Source organism: Lonchura striata, chromosome 6, assembly GCF_050655825.1.
Source record: "Lonchura striata isolate lonStrDom1 chromosome 6, ASM5065582v1, whole genome shotgun sequence".
NCBI lineage: Eukaryota > Metazoa > Chordata > Aves > Passeriformes > Estrildidae > Lonchura > Lonchura striata.
Genome location: NC_140708.1, coordinates 31,509,077 through 31,526,133, shown reverse-complemented (window position 1 = coordinate 31,526,133; position 17,057 = coordinate 31,509,077). Strand labels below are relative to the sequence as shown.

Sequence of the window (17,057 nt, the reverse complement as noted above, 5' to 3'; positions counted from 1 at the left end):
TATTTGTTTTATTGAACAGCTAGTTTAAATGTAACTAACGCATTGAAAAGAAAATCTGCAGTAACATTTACTTTTCAACTAACATTGTGAGTTTGGAAGATACAGAAGTGTCTGTCAAAGTCCAAAAAAAATACTTTACCCACAAGTTGCCAATAATACACCTCCTCACCTTTAAAATCATTAACATATTTTGGATCTGACCAGTTCTTAGAAAATAACTAGTTCCTTGAACAGATCAGCATTCTTTCCAGAGAAAAGATAACCACAATCAGTATCAAATTTGCTCAAATCTAAGTGTACGTTTCTACTTCATTACAACTAAATTAAATAAAATTTATTTTAAAACTGCAAAATTATCAGTTAGAGTTGTTTCTTTATGACAGTATATTTTCCCAAAACTGTCCATTATATATTTAAATATTACCAGAAACTAAAACAAATGTAAACTATTCTGAATGAAAAGTCAAAAAAATCTACACATCTTCCCCTATTACTGCTCAAGCAATGTTCTTTCCAGTGAGGCTTTTTTGTTTGATTTTTTAATCCAACTCTTTCAGATAAATGCATCTTACCTGGTGAAAGCAACTGATTCAGTCCAGGTGAATATATATATATATATATATATAACATGAGGACTAAGAAATTACTGTGTTTCAGCTAACTGATAAAATATTCTCATCTCTTCTCTCCATCATTTTGCCTAATGATGTGACCAACCACTTCTGCCATCCAAATACTCAGATGCAAAAACTAGAAACTGTCAAAGAGAAATGGTATTTTTCCTGTATTATGTGTGCCCACTCCAGCTGGTGTCTCATTTTTAACTGCTACATTTCTGAGGTTAATTGCATTCTGCCTACTCAGTTTCAACTGGCTTTTGCATTCCCTCCCTGTCCTCACCCTCATATGCTGCATTACTGCACATGGTTAAGCAGATTACCACATTCCAATGGATTCCATGATCCTGCACCACTGCTCAGCCACAGCTGGAGAAGCCAAAGCAACTCAGAAATACCTTGGGGAACTTCACAAATTAATGGCACCATGGAAATGCAGGCTCATTATACACCCTGAGGAGGTGATGAAGACCAAAATTATTCCCAAGCCTCTTTCAAAACTTTCAGCTGCTCTCCCCCATTGAGCATAACAGAATTAAACACAATGACATACAGCAGTGAAGTATTATTGAAACAAACAGATGCATTCCATGGGTGATTCAGGTGGCTCTGGACACAGCCAGGGCTCTGTGGCAAAGGCTTCTTCAAACACCTTGATCTGTAAAAGACTTCACTCCTTCAAGCTGACATTCAGCAGCATCTGCCTGCCAGCCCCCAGGGTTTTTTGGATTGTTTTGGGGTTGGAGAAAGGGGCCTTGAGGGAACTTAAGAATAGAGGGAACAGGTAAGATAATTTACTTGGTTGAGCTGTTTGCAAGACTAACAGCTGGTAAAAGAACATGGCTTTGTTCAAGTTGAAGGTACTCTGAACACCAATTCCGTATCTATGGCATTTTTAGTTTAGACTATGGTCTTCAAATCTATTATAATGTTTGTGCCACAGTGAATTTCACCACATACTCACTCCTGGCCACTCAAAAGCCTAATAAGAAAACTACAAGGAGTTCCTGTAGCAACAGAGCTCTGAGTATTTCATACAGCCCAAGCCTGCTTCACCTCCTCAACACCAACAGCTTCTGACACAAGGCATTCCCACAGAGCAAGTCAAACCCAGAGGGGCCAAACCTTTCAGCTTTCCTTTCAGCTGAGACTCCCTCCTACTGCCCTCCCTACCTTCCTCTGAGCCACAGCAGCCACACAGAAGAAAAAGCTCCTGCCTGGAGCACAGGCAAGATGAGAAACAGGCAGGAGCTGGAGCAAGAACAAGGACAGGAGGCTGGCAGGCACAGGTGATGGGCAAAAAGCAGCTGATAAGAAATTCTACATAAGAGAGTATCACAGACATAAAAATACAGAGAAAATAATCAGTCAACAGGCACCACTCCTGCTCCTACACACTGCATGGAGAAGGGGTCTTGGAGATGGCAAAAGCATGTAGTGATTGGAGAGGTATTAAACACTCTGACAAGTACAGTCACCTACAGCACTGGAAGCCATCTTATTCACATCTACCTAATTCTGATTGCTTTATATTGAAAACTTAATTTTCATAGCTTCTTAGGAGTATTTTTATTTAGCTTTTTACATCTTTTCTTCCCCACTCAACATTGAATGCATTAGCATTACAAAAAACCCCAATATGACAGCATTTGAATTTATTTCAAGTTCATCCACATTCCTACAGATTGCCAAGGTGATCCCAGAGATTTCTTTCCCAGGATAGCAGATAAAAGTGGAACAAACAAGGACAAAAAAGAAAGCTCTGTTCACCTTCCTGTGAAGAACCATGAAATGTCCAGACCTACCATGACCACTCTCCATCCTCACCCCCACTGTCACAGAGCCTGATGCACAAAACACCCTCAGCCCCAGCACTGAACGCTATTCTGCTCGTAACTTTGCGCCCAATTAAAAGATTATTTCACACATACTAACAATTCTGGAGAACACATGATAAATTGGGTCCTTTCACAGGAACAAGATGTTTTCCTTCAAAAGAAAAAAAAAGTAAGAAGAAAACCACTATGATCCCTTCCAAGCAGATTCTTCAAAATCTGTTCAGATGAGGCATCTTTTTCTTTTCTTAAAAAAAAAGTCTTCAATCACAATTTTCCTAGAAACAGTGAAAAACATGATTTCTGCTTGTCAAAAATCAGCCCAGTGATAGACTCTTAGCACACTTGAAAGGCTTGTGTATTGCAGAAGGAGAGAGTAGCAGCAGTGCTAACCTGGAAAAAATTTAGATGCAATCTGAATAAAGCAACATTGTATAAAAATATTGCAACAATACCTTTTACCGCACCACTTTCCAAAAAATTAAAAAGATAATTGAAATCTGAAAAAATTGATGAATAAGGAGGCTAGCTTAGAGCTACACTAAAGTTCACATCACTATCCTAAAAAATTAAAAACAAAATTGCCTATTTACACTGAGTGACATTTTTGCACCTTATTGGCCTTTCTTTCAGACAGAAAACAGATGTCATAAATGTCTAGATAATTGAGCAAGAAATTGTCTGTTTGTGAACATTTAAAATGCAACCTTTACAGCAGCTCAGGTACAAGTGTCTCACCAGGCCTGCTGGTCTCCAGATATTTGTGCCTTGCAGAATCTGTTCCCATTGAGTAAATGGACCAGAGGATTGCACTGAACTTTGCAAGCTGAGAGCAATCCTTTCCCTGCATTGGGATTGCCCACATCTGCTCCTCTCTGACCTGCACAGAGGTGAGGATGCTCTCAGCTCCTTGCAGAGTGACCCTGACCCAACCTCCAATTAACAGCTTAACAAAAGTGATGGAGCCTTAATTTTTGCACTAATGCACAGGGCAGGAGAGGGGTATTTCAACCATCTAAGTGATATGCACATGAGTTGCACAGGCTGAACCAACTCAAATTAAAAGACAGCGAGTCCTTTTCAAACCAAGTGTCATCTAAAAAGTATTAGACATATGCTCAGAGCACTCAGGAAAAATATACAGCCTCACAAATTGACTTGAAGGACTGAACAAATTTTAGTATGACAATATGCTCCAGAACAATATGTTCAAAATGAGGGTACTATCTATATACATGAACAGTATGAGAATATTCGGAAAATATCTGAGGACGTGAGAACAGAGCTCCTGAACGGAAAGAATAAGAAACTGAAACACTGTAGAAACATTGCACCTGAAACTCCAAAACCAAATAAATAAAAATCAGTTTAACAAAGAAGTTGATTAACTATTTTTAACTAATACTTGCTACCTGCTTGTTCCTTTCTCACTCAACTATTCTCAAAATAGTGAAGAAGAAAGAAAAAAATCACAGGAAAGACACTTCTAAGGAAAACATAAAGGATGAGAAAAAGAGATCAAACACCAGTACAGGTAAAAGAGAGATGAGAACCACCAGCATGCACCTGAAGTGAGACAGGAGTACTGGGAACAGGCTGCAAGGAACTCTGACAATGAACAGGAATAACCAAAGAGCAGTAGCAGACAGACAGGCAGGACATCAGAACTGCCCAAGCAGGATGTGTGGAGCAGGACCTGAATTGCTGCAATAGTGCCACCCTCCCTGCCAGGCACAACAGGCCAGAGCTACTCCTCCATCCCACCACAAGCCTTGCCCCATCCCTCCCTTTGCTGCAAGGCAAGAAACAGCCCAGTTACATGCAGTATTTTATTCCTATCTGGGGCTAAAAGATCAGCACGTGTCTGAGGAAACCTCCTCCCCACCAGCCCCCAACTCCTGTGATTCTTGGGCATAAGGCTGTGCAAACAGGGGCAGCTTCTCTCCCCCACAATTTCTCCATCCTCCTCTCCTTCTTATTCTCTGACAATAATTCTTCAAACAGGAGGTGGAGAATTTTCAATCTGAAGAGCTAAATATCAGTGTGTACTGCACACATTCCTACCAAACCAAAAGCTTCTGTAATTCTTACAGAGTAGCATAACTAGTCTGACAACTGTCAGTACTAGCTTAGTATTGAAGCACACTTAAATGCTATAAACATAAGATAACTTTAAAAAAAATAAATTTACACATGAAATCACTTTATATTAGATCACCATCCTATGGGAATCAAATTCAGACATGATCCAAAGAAGGAAATTTTCATTTTAAATTATTCTTGCTTTCTACGGCTAAATTTGATCCTGCTTGTGAGGACCACCAGTTGGAAATTGGACTGAAGAGAAAAGGTTTTAACCACAGTCTGTTTTTGACACACTGTATGCTGTCCTCTAACTCCTAAATTCCTCATGTCAGATCTGTGCAGATGATACTGTCTCACTGCTCATTTTTCTCACAACCAACTTTTAGCTTATTTTGCAGAGCAAATAACACTACCACTAAATCCAGACCAGATGATCTCTGCCAACACTCAGACTCATCACTGTGGGCTGCATTACAGCATGATCTTGCACAGGATCATCTTGTTCCTACTTCTAGCATTTATCAATAAATTATTCTTTTGATTCAGGAGCTCTTCATCCCTCTCCAGAAGAATGTGGTATCTTCAGTGGATGCATCTATGGGTCCACTTCTTCCCGTATTTATAAACACACCATAACTGTAGGAATCTGCTAGAAAATTGTCTATGCCCTTCATCCTTTAGCCATGCTACCATTATGTCTAGATGGGACTACAAAGTGCTATCTAAGAAAAAATTCAGTGTCAAAGTATTTATTGTCCAAACAGCCCTTCCACCTATCCTTTAGAAACAGGAAGCAAATCATTGCCCTGCAAGGCAGTTCTGGCCTGTGGACTGCTTCCAAGCCATGCTGCCCTGCATGCTCCAACATATTAGTCATGCCTGCATACACAATAAATGAAGTTGCTAATAGAGATACAAAAGGCTGAACGTTAAATAAAAAAGGGAGATAACACAACAAATCCAAATTAGGCTGAAAAAATACCATATGTTCCAGTTAAAATTTCTTCCTCATCTGTATTATCATCAGGAGTTCTCCATTTGTTATTTATTATTTCTGGATACTGTTTCAAATATTAGAAGGCTTGCATAAAAGCCACATTACTTAATTCAAGTACTACTAGTTGTCACTAGAAATACCAAAACAAAGTTGGGAGTGATCCACAAGTGACTTTGGTAAACTTGACAAAGTGCAAAGTGATTCTCCCCACTACCTTTGTATGTATGTATGTGTGTGTACACACACACACACATACATATATATATATATGTATATATAATTATAATGGCATAATAACAACTTCTGTCAGCATATCAGAGCACCTCATACTGAAAAGTGACCCTTAAGGCAAGTGACCCTTAAAGGCAAATGAAAAGCTTGACCTAAAAGAACCACTTCCTTGCCCAGACTAATTACTCTGCTCTGTGATCACCTGTTTAAGCTTTCATTTGTCATTGCTATTCAAACTGGGATATTTTATTTATATTTGGTTGCAAGCAATAGGCAGTGGTAAAAGCTGCACATTAATAATGATACTAATAATCAAAATCAAGCAGTAGCCTTGGATGAAAAGTGCCCATGATCACAGGAGGTCAGAAAAAGGGCCATGCAACCCAGCCTCCCACATCAGACTGACAGGAGAACTTACAAGGCTCACTAGCTGCTAATTAAGAGGTTTGCCAACAAGGAAAATGAGAATCCAAACGAATCCTAAATACTGTGATTCTGGACTAATCATCCCTGTAATGCATCAAAAACTTTATTTTAGAGTAGCTACCTGAAAAGTGGTCAAAAGCTGGTGAAAATATTATTTTCAGCATAATTAATTCTATTATGCTGTCATCAGGTTCTGCCCATTTACTTTTGGTAGCTGAAGAGCAGCACATTTGTAGTGGACGAATATATACACACATCTGAAATACTTCTGGAAGATCCATCAACGAAGAACCCCACCAAAGAAAACTTGTTAATTAGTTCCCAAGTTCCTAACCTCATTTAGTTATAAACCAGGCCATACAACACTGAATTTACATAAAAATTATAACTCAGATATATCCAGAGCTGTTACTGATCTCACTCTCCACTACTTGAGAAAGTTGCTTAGACAGGAAAGAAAACTTACTCTTGGAAGGGATTTAAGGAGCCTCAGCAGTAATTTTACACTCTGCACCTAGAAAACTTGAAATTCAGTCCACGAGCTTTTACAGCCACATACAACCCAAACAAAACTTTTTGCTCACATGACATACAAGTCACTTCTCCATCACTGGAAAAGTGCATGAGAAAGTTCAAATCATTATTCATTTCTATTCAGAAACAGCAATTTGAAAGCGACACTCACATATAAACTTTCTATGCTCTCTCCCCCTACTTTTATTAGAAAACTTTATACCTCTAGACTTGCAAACAGAGTAATTCAATGATGGAAGCATACCAGTGACTTGGAAAAAGTTCAGGCATGCACACATACCTGAAATTTGTGCATTAAGATGAATTGAGGCAGGATACCTCACATTACCTCAGGATAAAAGAATACAGATAAGCAGTAGCAGCGAGTAGCTTTCATGCTCTCTACACCTTTTGCCTTGCATTAACTTGTTCCTGTGTCACAAAATAAGACATTTACAACCAAGATTTAAAAAAACATTATTCTGGACCATTTCTTTTTGTCAAAAGTTATTTCAACTATTAATTATGTAGTTCAAAGATGAAGAGGGAGCAAAAATCATGTTGTAAAAGTACAAAGCAATGCAAAAATCAGTAGAAGCAGCTCTCAAGGATACTTTTAGAGTACCATCGTATACAACTGATCAGCTTGTATTAAATACTTCTGAAAGACAAACAGCAAGCTGGCCCAAAGAACCAACAGCATGCAGACTGGGAAAGTCTCCCTGCTAACATAAAGCAGGTTTAAGTGAAAAAACAAAACAAACCACTTTCAGCAGACACTGAAAGTCACAGGACTGAAAGCTGTGACAAACACAGATTTCTCATTCCAAGACTTTACAGGTTGAGAACAACACAAAGATTTGCCTACAGAGACTGAGGGTGTATGTCCATAGTTTATATGAACCATAAGCTTTGAAGTTGAAAGTACCTTTCTTTTAGTATTCTTAATACAGAGGATCATTAATAAGTAAGAGGTCACATACAGATTACAACCATTTCAGGATTCTTTCAGGCCACTTCTTGTTACCACGCTGTATGTTCCAGATGCAACACACTACTCTCTGTGCTCCCCCCAACCAACCAAGATCTCACTGCAGCCATGGTTTTATGCCCATTTGCTTTTCTCCACCTTCCACTTAGCTGGGAGGAGTGAGGAGTTTGGGGCTGGGATCCACCTCTGTTCCTCAGCCACGGTGAGCTTGGTGTCACCAAGTCATGTCCTAGGACTGGGCTCCAGCTCCCACTAGCTCACAGGAGGGAAAGCAGAGTTATCCCCACTGCCAATGCTGCTGATAAAAATCTCCCCTGTTAATTTGTGCCTTAATTTCTCCAATGCAAAAGGGATAGTGCGCATCACATATAAAAGCAAGAAAGTTTCTTCAAGACTATAAAGGTCTACAAGGTCTTTTTGATACTGCAACAGCAAATTCAGAAATAACGATGATTTTTCCAGGGTTTCTGAAGCAGAACACCTCACCAAAGGCAAATGCACATCTTGAGATGCGAGCAGCTGCTCCAGAAGAGAAAAACTAGTTCCTTGTTCTCCTCGCTCTCTCTTTTATTTTTACACAACCTGATTTTGAGAAAAACATTTGGGTTTTCGTTACCACAGGAGGGCAGGAGCATGTAACGCTCCTGTCGATTTCTTCTTAGAGACAGCAGAACAAACAGTGGGAGCTGGAATGCAGAAAGAGCCAAGTCAGAGACCCGGAGCGTGATGAAAATTCAGCCCTACCAGCGGAGTTAACTGCTTGCTAATGAAGGCGTATGCATCCCATCTGCTGACTACAGAAGAGCTGGAATGGTTTCAAAAACAGCCCAAGACAGACATACCATCAAATATGTGATGTGAACATTGTGATCCATACTCACAAGTTTACCCCACGGATTGCAGCAGGGCCAGGTACATTCCCAGACACACACGGGCACTGAGGTGACAGGATACGAACCTGTCCTTGTCACGCGTTAACTGTCACTGCCCGGTGAGAACAGGAATCCTTCCAGAGGAATCTGTTTATTCATTAATCCTGATTTCAGGAGAAAGTTCTGGCTTGCACCCAGCAGCTAATTGGTTCAATAAACAGCATCTCGGTTCAGAAGAAGAAAACATGACACTACAGTGAGAACATGTAACTAAAACCTCGATATCTGGGTATGACTTAGGGCTTCTCCAAAGAGCTGCACTACAAAGAGATAAGTTTTAAAAGACAAGACAGGATACAGCCTAAATGCAAGAAAAAACTACAAACATTTATCTGAACACTTCTTATAGGGAAAAGAGAAATTACTACTTGAAAAATGTCCCTAATGATGACCTAAAACATAGAAAATAGATTTATGGATGAAATCACAGAGAAGAAAAAATCCAACTTGTATTTAAATTCTGAATTACGACTCATTGGTATAGTATTTAAACTTTTGTTCCCTCCTACCTAGGCCTGCCACATACAATATGCTATAAAGAAAGCTGCCAAACAATTTTTTGACTATTCTAAAAAGTAAATATGCAGCCCACCGTGAAAAGCAAATATGATTACCTGAAATCAGTGATCATCTGCACACTCTCAGAGAGTTCAAAAGACCTGCACAGACTTAGCAAAACAAAATCTGCTGCACTAAAACAAGCTCACAGGGATTTTCATTTGTGCTATTTACTAATACGAATTTCTCTTTCCACGAAATCTAGCATTTTAAATTCGATAAAGCTCATGCCAGCATTATAAAATTCTCTTTAATAAGTAATATTTTTGATTTTGTAAGTACTGAACAATAGCCATCAGATTTGAAGAACTATTAGAAAAGTAATTGTCACAGACTTAACATATTAACAAAAACATTGGAGCTGAGGCTTCATTTAACCCATACATCCCTTCCATAAGAAATTTGTGCAAAACAGTCCAAATTATGCATATTATGCATTCTTGGCTTTAGACCCTTTGATTATACAGTCATTCCTGTACATGAACAATTTTTAAAAGTTATGTACTCCAAGTGCTACCTCAGAAGCAACAGCAAAATGAGTTTACACGGTAAATCCTTCATATTCTGCAATGATCAGCATTTTGCAGGACTACACAGATGAATTCTCTGTTAGCCCTTCACTTCCTTGTTTAGGAGGCCACTATATTGCACTATTTCTTTTTATAAAGATCTATTTTTGACTGCAGTGGACCTTGGTTTACATATTAAGGCTCCTGATGCCTCCAGGAGACATATAGTTTGCTAGTGAAGTCATTTTCTCTCTGCTACACACAGTGACTCCCTGTAACTACACACTTCTAAACAGGAGCTGCAGCAATCTGCAAAAGGCTCCTGCCTGTGCAGTTATCCCTTGGAGCTAAAAGAAATGCATAGTTCTGCTTTTCTGCAGCAGAGGAGGAAGAGGAATATAACTTGTTAGAGCACAAAAGGGGAATATAATTTGTTAGAGCACAAAATTTTAACACCACAATTTCAGGAACACAAGTTCTCATCTAATGATGAGAATAATGATTGCTCAAATATTTCTTTGCCTTGGACAGCTGCAGGTTGATTGGGGGGATGTTGAGTTGGGAGAGAAGCATTGAGAGAGATTACAAGGTGTTTGGTTTTTTTAATGAGGATGGAATGATGCTAGATTAGGTCTAATACAAACAAAAAAAGACTGAAGCTAAGAGTCCAAACCTTTCCATAGCACAATGGACTTTACTCAGCACCTGCAGTTGCACTGTACTCAGAGCTTTAGCTAATTATCTACAGATTTACTACAACCTTCACTACTGTGCAATATAAGCTTTAAGTTGTGACACAGTGAATAGCTATCTTTTGTTTAAAAAAAAAGAGAAATCTACACAACAGTTAAGAAATCGTAAAAAGGAGGTTTTTTTGTTTGGGTTTTTTTTTTTTTTTTGCTCTGAGCATTTTGACACAACATGAGTATTTCCTCCCAGGACAATTCTCAATAACCACGATTAATGCTGTGTATTACAAAACAGATTATAACTTTCAGCATCAAAAAAATATTTACAACAGTCAGGAATCTTATTATATAGGAGACTGGACAGTTCACGTGCTACAATTACACAGACTACCATTACCGGCAGTCACAGGACAGAAGCCTCACAACAAAGAGAAAGCAAAATCCCCTATTTGCCAAGATTTAAATGGCTGGGGCACAGGCAAGAGAAAGGAAAGGAAAAGAGAGAAATCTAACTCCCCACAATCATTGCTGCACCTCAGCTACAAACAAATATCGGGCCCTGGTTATTTTGGCTGCCAGTCAGGTATTTCCTCATAGAAGTAATAAATACACTTACTTTTCTTCCCAGTCAAGACAACATGCCAGACCAATGGATTGTTCTGACCATTCAAACTGTCATCTAACAACTCTTCAATTTCTGATTTAATACTAATTCCTATTGGGATGGAAACACCAAAAACACGGATCTAAATACAACAGCAAATCCTGAAGTGGTTTTGCCACATTTTTTTATGTACTAAACCAATGTTATCCGTAATATCTAATAGATAATTAAAACGTATATATATCTATACATGAAGTATAGACACACGACAGCTTAGTGTTCACAGGTATTGGGGTTTCAAGATTATTTTTATGCATACATACGTAATATTATTTAACCTTGCATTTTCATGTCCATCACTATAAATAATTATTCTGAACTTCTAATGGGCACAATTTTTTGACAGGATAAGTGTTAAAAGTACTGTACTATAGTAATACATATGTTGTTTTCAGCACTGTGCAGAGTACTTTATATGGAAGTGAATCATCCATCATCATACAGAAGTCTTAAGTAAATTTAGGATTCCTGCAATACTATCACTTACTGTTTCAGAAAACAGTTTCTGTAATTTTAATTCTTACAACAAGCTCATTCTGCATATCCTTAACCAGAATAAATCATACTGCTTTAATACGTGCAAACAAGTGGAAGAGTAACAAGCTACTAACATCAGGCACATTAAAAAATAAATTTAACATTTGATTTAAGCGTACCTTTCTTGCTGCAGTTTTCATTCACTAAATCACATAAGACAGAGTGAACCCTGGCATTAAAACTGATTAGCCAAAAAATAGAAATACTAGTTTCATGTGCTACCATTTCCAAAATCTGAAACAATGCATTAATAATAAATCTATAGCCACAAGAAAAGCTGGCATTCTCCGATGATATTAAAAAGTCTCTATGCATCTATTAATCACCAAGAGTCAAGTATGTGATACTAATCACTGTTCCATTCAACAACTACCTAAAGCAAACTTTTGACAGAAAGGTGATGGCAATCTGCCACCAGCTCCCAAAAAGAGTGTCTGCTTTCAGTCACATCCCTGTATCGACATTTCAATAAGTCAACAAATGTTTCAGCACCAAAACAACAGTGGCACAATGTTTCACATTCCTTATGTAGAAAAGATTACCACAGACCTCCATAGGATTTCTGGAATTAATGCAAAACAAAATCTCAAGCAAACGTGTTTTGCAACCCCAAATATAGTGAGTTTAGAAATAGTTGGTGAAAAACTGCTAAAGCTTGAAATTTTTTTGCCTCCAAGTGCATGTATCAACCTGTGGGCTGAAAGGAGTGGGAGACTAGAACATAGCTAAGTTAAAATTGCACCTCATCACAAACAAGCCTCATTATTTAATAAGGATGCACTTCAGAACCCCTCTCCAAATCAATACCAACCACGAACAAGATCTGTGCTACAGAAAGAACCTATTTTAAACCTAGCAGTCAAAGCAGTGAGTGAATTGAGATGTGCTGCAATATTTATGCAGCCATTATAATGCAAATGCGGGAAGGTATTAGAAAGGCTATTTGCATTGGTGCACAGCCCCTTCAGTCAGCGCACAATGCCGACAGAAAGAACAATTAGGATGCATGCATAACAAAAAGCCTCCGACCACAGGGTAGGCAGGTCCACTGAACCGGATACAACATCTACGGGATCAACGGGGCTCCATGGAAATGCTGCTTGCTGGATCGCACCGTGCCTCCTGTTCACATTTGGAATATGAAGCGTCCTTGGGCACAAAAGCACGCAGATGATTAGCACAGCAAAGGTGAGAGCAAGCTACAGCCAATTTAATGCGAGCACCAGCCTCGTGTCACACAAGACAGCAACTGGGCTGGAGCACAGCTCGGTCCCCAGGGCTGCTCCTCTCGGCAAAACCCCCCCACCACCAACACACAGCAGCAAACTTTCAACTTGGCTCAAAAATAATAAACAGAAAACGGGTACATACTTTCTTGTGGCAAAAAAAGCCAAAAATAATGCTCTCCGGCACTGGTTGAGACAGAAAGGGAGGCAGGAGTGCAAACCAGGATCTAATGAACATCCACTCTGAGAACAGACTACGCTTTTGTAGAGAAAGCAAAAAGCAAACTAATAGACTCAAGTATTTACCTTTTTTTTCCAACATGTACACCTTGATGGAAAGACAATACTAAAACAACCAAGTATACAGGCAAACCAGATTGTTTTTAAAAGTTCTTTGACCGTGCATCCTAGTATTTATCTACACCAATTCACAGCCTCTTAATATATCCTCAGTCAGCATGTCTGCAATTATATGATGGGCTCTGTTCTCTCATTTCTCTGGTAGAGCAATACAGATAAAGTACCTCTTAAACTGCGACAATCTTAAAACAGTCTAAAATCACCACATGGCACAAACTCACATTTTTTAAAGAAAGTGTAAACTGTCCATAATTTCTGTAAAAAAGACACATTACCTGGAGGTTAATGATATAAAAAAATCTTAGTAATTAAAATTCCATTTTCATCCAGAGACCTGCCTATACTGAAAATGCCTTTATTGAACCAAATTTGATGTTGGAGAATTCCCAGATTTATAATAGTATGTGATGCATATTTCGCAACAGAGTCAAGGCAAAGCAATGCAGCAAAAAACAAGTGAATTAAGGTCAATGGCTAATACAGCAAACATTACCTTGCTTATTATAACAACCTGTTACATTTTATCCCCGTCCATTTTGTAACACTGCAAGACCACTGTATCAAACAGACTACACTATGTCAGCCAGTACAATTTCCACGAAAACGAGAGTTCTTTTTATCTGTACCATCAGCTGTAACTGGCTTTTTAATCTTCACTACTGCATCCCCCCCAGCCCTCTCACATGCATACAAACCCACCAAAAAGCAAGAGGCAGAAATATCTCCTCTGAGATGCAGTTGCATGCAGTAAAAATAAATACAAGGTATTACGACAACAGAGCGAAAAGCAAGCCTCATTTCAATTAAAAGAGCATCCACTGAAAAACAAAATCAAAAGCAACGAGCCTCGAAGCGTTCTGGGTGGGAAATGCCACCGGCCACGCTGAACAGGAGGGCATGGCGGGCTGGACACGAGGACATGGCACCAGCTTTTCCTGCACCCAGGAACAGCAGAGATACCCCAAACCCAGGCGCTGGGGAGGGCAGGGGCAAGGTGGGCACCAGGGACAGCCTTCCCAGGGGCTGTGGTGGGACACGGGAAGGGACAACGCTGCCTTGTCGCAGCACAGAAGTTTTCATCTTTGCTCAGACACAAAGGAGAACCTTCTCCTAGAGAGAAGCCACCTCCTAGCACCCACCCAAATTCTCCACAGTGATATTTTGGAACCACTGAGGTTTCTTAAGGCAGTTTTATTTCCTTGATACCATACTAAACCTTCCCAAAACAGAGCTTTGTTATTTACTGTGCTTCCTCAGCCTTGTCAAGAAGGGCTCACAGAATGCGATCCTTCTTTCAGACATGCAGAAGATGCTTTGACAGCCCTGATTCAATTACCATGCATGAGCACCATGCCCACATGCAAGCGCCTACATCCACCTATTTCACGGCTGCTGGACACAGCTGCCGGCTTGCACGGTGACAAGCCAGGACTGCCACACACACCCCCAGCAGGAACATGCTTTTCTAGAAAGCCACAGCCAAGTCACAATCAATCCAAGGGTTTCCTAAAAGGCACACGCACAGCAGTGATCTTACGAGCAATTAATTTCTGCGCATAGGCTAACAGCGCAGGAAGACAGCTGGAGAAAATATTCCTCGTCTGAAGGAATCCCTTCAATCACACAAAATTCCTGGAGGAGAATACACCCGTCAGTGCGATTTAAGTGTCAACATAACAAAGGAACGCCCCTCCCAGCACCTCCTGCCTTACAGACATGCCACGCTGGAAAGGAAAAACTACAGTGGGAACAGCAGCTACTCACAACCAGAACTGTTCATGGACCCTCCCTTGCCATCACCACAAACAAAAAACGCTGAGGATTGTTTCTAGAAAGAGCAGATAGAGGGACGTGGAAGAAGACAGCATCCTCTTTGAGGATCCCTCAGTATTCCTCAAAGGAAGGCTGTAGACACAAGGAGAGCTTTGTCTGAAATCATCTTTGTGTATTATAAGGTTACATATGAAATTAGTTTTGCTTAATATACACGCTTTGCCTTTCGACATGTACAGAAATGCTGATGGCCAACAAATAGCCTAAAATTAAAGGAATACGGCTTCAAATTAGTAAAATTATTTCCCATTTTACTCATCCAGAGCAAAGAATAATTACACAGAAAACAAAACAGTGAAATCAAAAACATTCAAGGGGAATTAAGATAAGGGTGTTACTAAAATTAAAATGTATGCACAGTAGTGTAATAACAAATTCATAAGATACTGTAAATCTTTCTCAAAACCAGACTAGGTTTACATCAAGATCACCATACAACATATGCCTGCTGAAATATGCCTGTAAATAAGTGTGATTTAATTTGACCAGCACCTACTTTAAGCCCTTGATTTTATAAACAGAAGTATATTATAGTGACTAATGATTAAAAAAATAAAACAAACAACACAACAACACACAGTTTAGGAGGTAAAAAGAACAATATATAAAGTCAAAGATGCAAACAAGAAACAGTAGAAAATTAAGACACTGAAGGTAATCACCAAAACTATCTTAACTTCTATTCTGATAGTAAAAAAATCTCCAAGTACTGCAGCAATGACAATACACACAATTATAACTCTTGATCATTAATATTCTGCCTCAAAAGTCTGCACATGTGCAGAACTCTATGCTTCTACAGTTCCTTCTCAAAAACAGAGCTTAAAAATTACCACTATTATTTCAGCACTTCACAATTGTTTTCTCACACACTGCAACTTTTCATCCCACGTCCATACCTGCTCCTAAATAGGATGGACAAGTGAAGCAGCAACACAGTTTCACCAAACTTCAGCTCTGCTGAACTGCGGTGTAGCTCACGCCCAGTCGGAATTTTAGTCAAGGCGGCCGTTCACCTTACTAAGGTTACTACAGCTTTTGAAGCATTTCCTGGGGAAAGACACGAACAACTCGGTGAAGACGCCTTCTACGGCCACAAATATACGCGGGAAGCTGTCACACCGCTTTTCTCTGTCACACCTCTCTGCTTTAAATACCGGGAAAATCACCTGGCTAGACAGGAAGGCGACGACTTTTGAAACGAGGTCCTGTCTCTGCGGCTCCATCAGAGCTGCCACAATAAATACGTCGGGTGAAACAGGAAAAGAGCCTCACGCCTGTGAGGAGGGTGGGGGACCGCGCCGGCCCGGGCAGAGGCAGCGGTAATCATTACCCGCACGCCGGTAATCATTACCCGGAGCGCCGCCGCCACCACGCACAGCCCGCTCCAAGCGCTCCGTGCCAGCTCCCGGCACCGAGAGCTGCCGGGGAGGAGGTGAGCCTGCAAGACGGAGCTTCCTCCTTTCTTTTTGTTGTTATCGTTGTTGTTGTTGTGGCGGTCGCTGCCATCGCCGGGCAGCCCCTCGGCCGAGCCCCGCGGGGCCGATGGCCGCCCCCGGCCCGGCCCGGCTCGCCCCACCTGCGCCGGGCCCGCGGACCGGGCGGGGCAGCCCCGCCGGGGCGGGCACGGGCTCCCCGCCGGCCGCCCCCACCTGCGCCCCGGCCCTCCCCGCCTTTGTGCCCGCCGCCCGCTGTCAGCCGCCCCGGCCGAGCCCCCCGCCCGTACCGTGCGGCTCCGCCATCCTCCCGCGGCGCGCTCGGCACCGCTCCGCGCCCGGCCCTGCCCTGCCGGCCACCGTCTGTGCGCACCGAGCCGTCACGGGACCGCCCGCCCACGGCCCTCCCGCGGCGGCGGGGCGGGCCCGCCGAGCGCGGCCCCAGCGCTTCCAGGTCACGGCGGAAGCGCGCGTTGCCCGTGGCGACGGCGGGAGCGGGGCCGAGCGGGGCCGAGCCGGGCCGAGCCGGGCCGAGCGGGGCCGAGCCGGGCCGAGCGGGGCCGAGCCGGGCCGAGCCGGGCCGAGCGGGGCCGAGCCGGGCCGAGCGGGGCCGAGCCG

At 41.4% G+C, this 17,057-nt stretch overlaps 1 protein-coding gene across 4 annotated transcripts in view; it reads right to left on the bottom strand.

The window, feature by feature from the left end:
* Nucleotides 1-17,057, bottom strand: part of SHOC2 (SHOC2 leucine rich repeat scaffold protein) — a 79,021-nt gene that overhangs the window by 50,080 nt on the left and 11,884 nt on the right. Inside the window, exons 1-2 of one of the 4 annotated variants that reach the window (XM_021526004.4) lie at nucleotides 16,730-16,865; nucleotides 15,903-16,053 (exon numbers count right to left, since the gene is read on the bottom strand). The exons of 1 other annotated variant lie outside the window; for it this stretch is intronic. The gene's annotated coding sequence lies outside the window, so the exon portion shown is untranslated. Of the gene's footprint in view, nucleotides 1-15,902; nucleotides 16,054-16,357; nucleotides 16,514-16,729; nucleotides 16,866-17,057 lie in introns of those variants that run through there. 2 more of the 4 variants (XM_021526005.4, XM_085582789.1) reach the window with 2 other exon arrangements.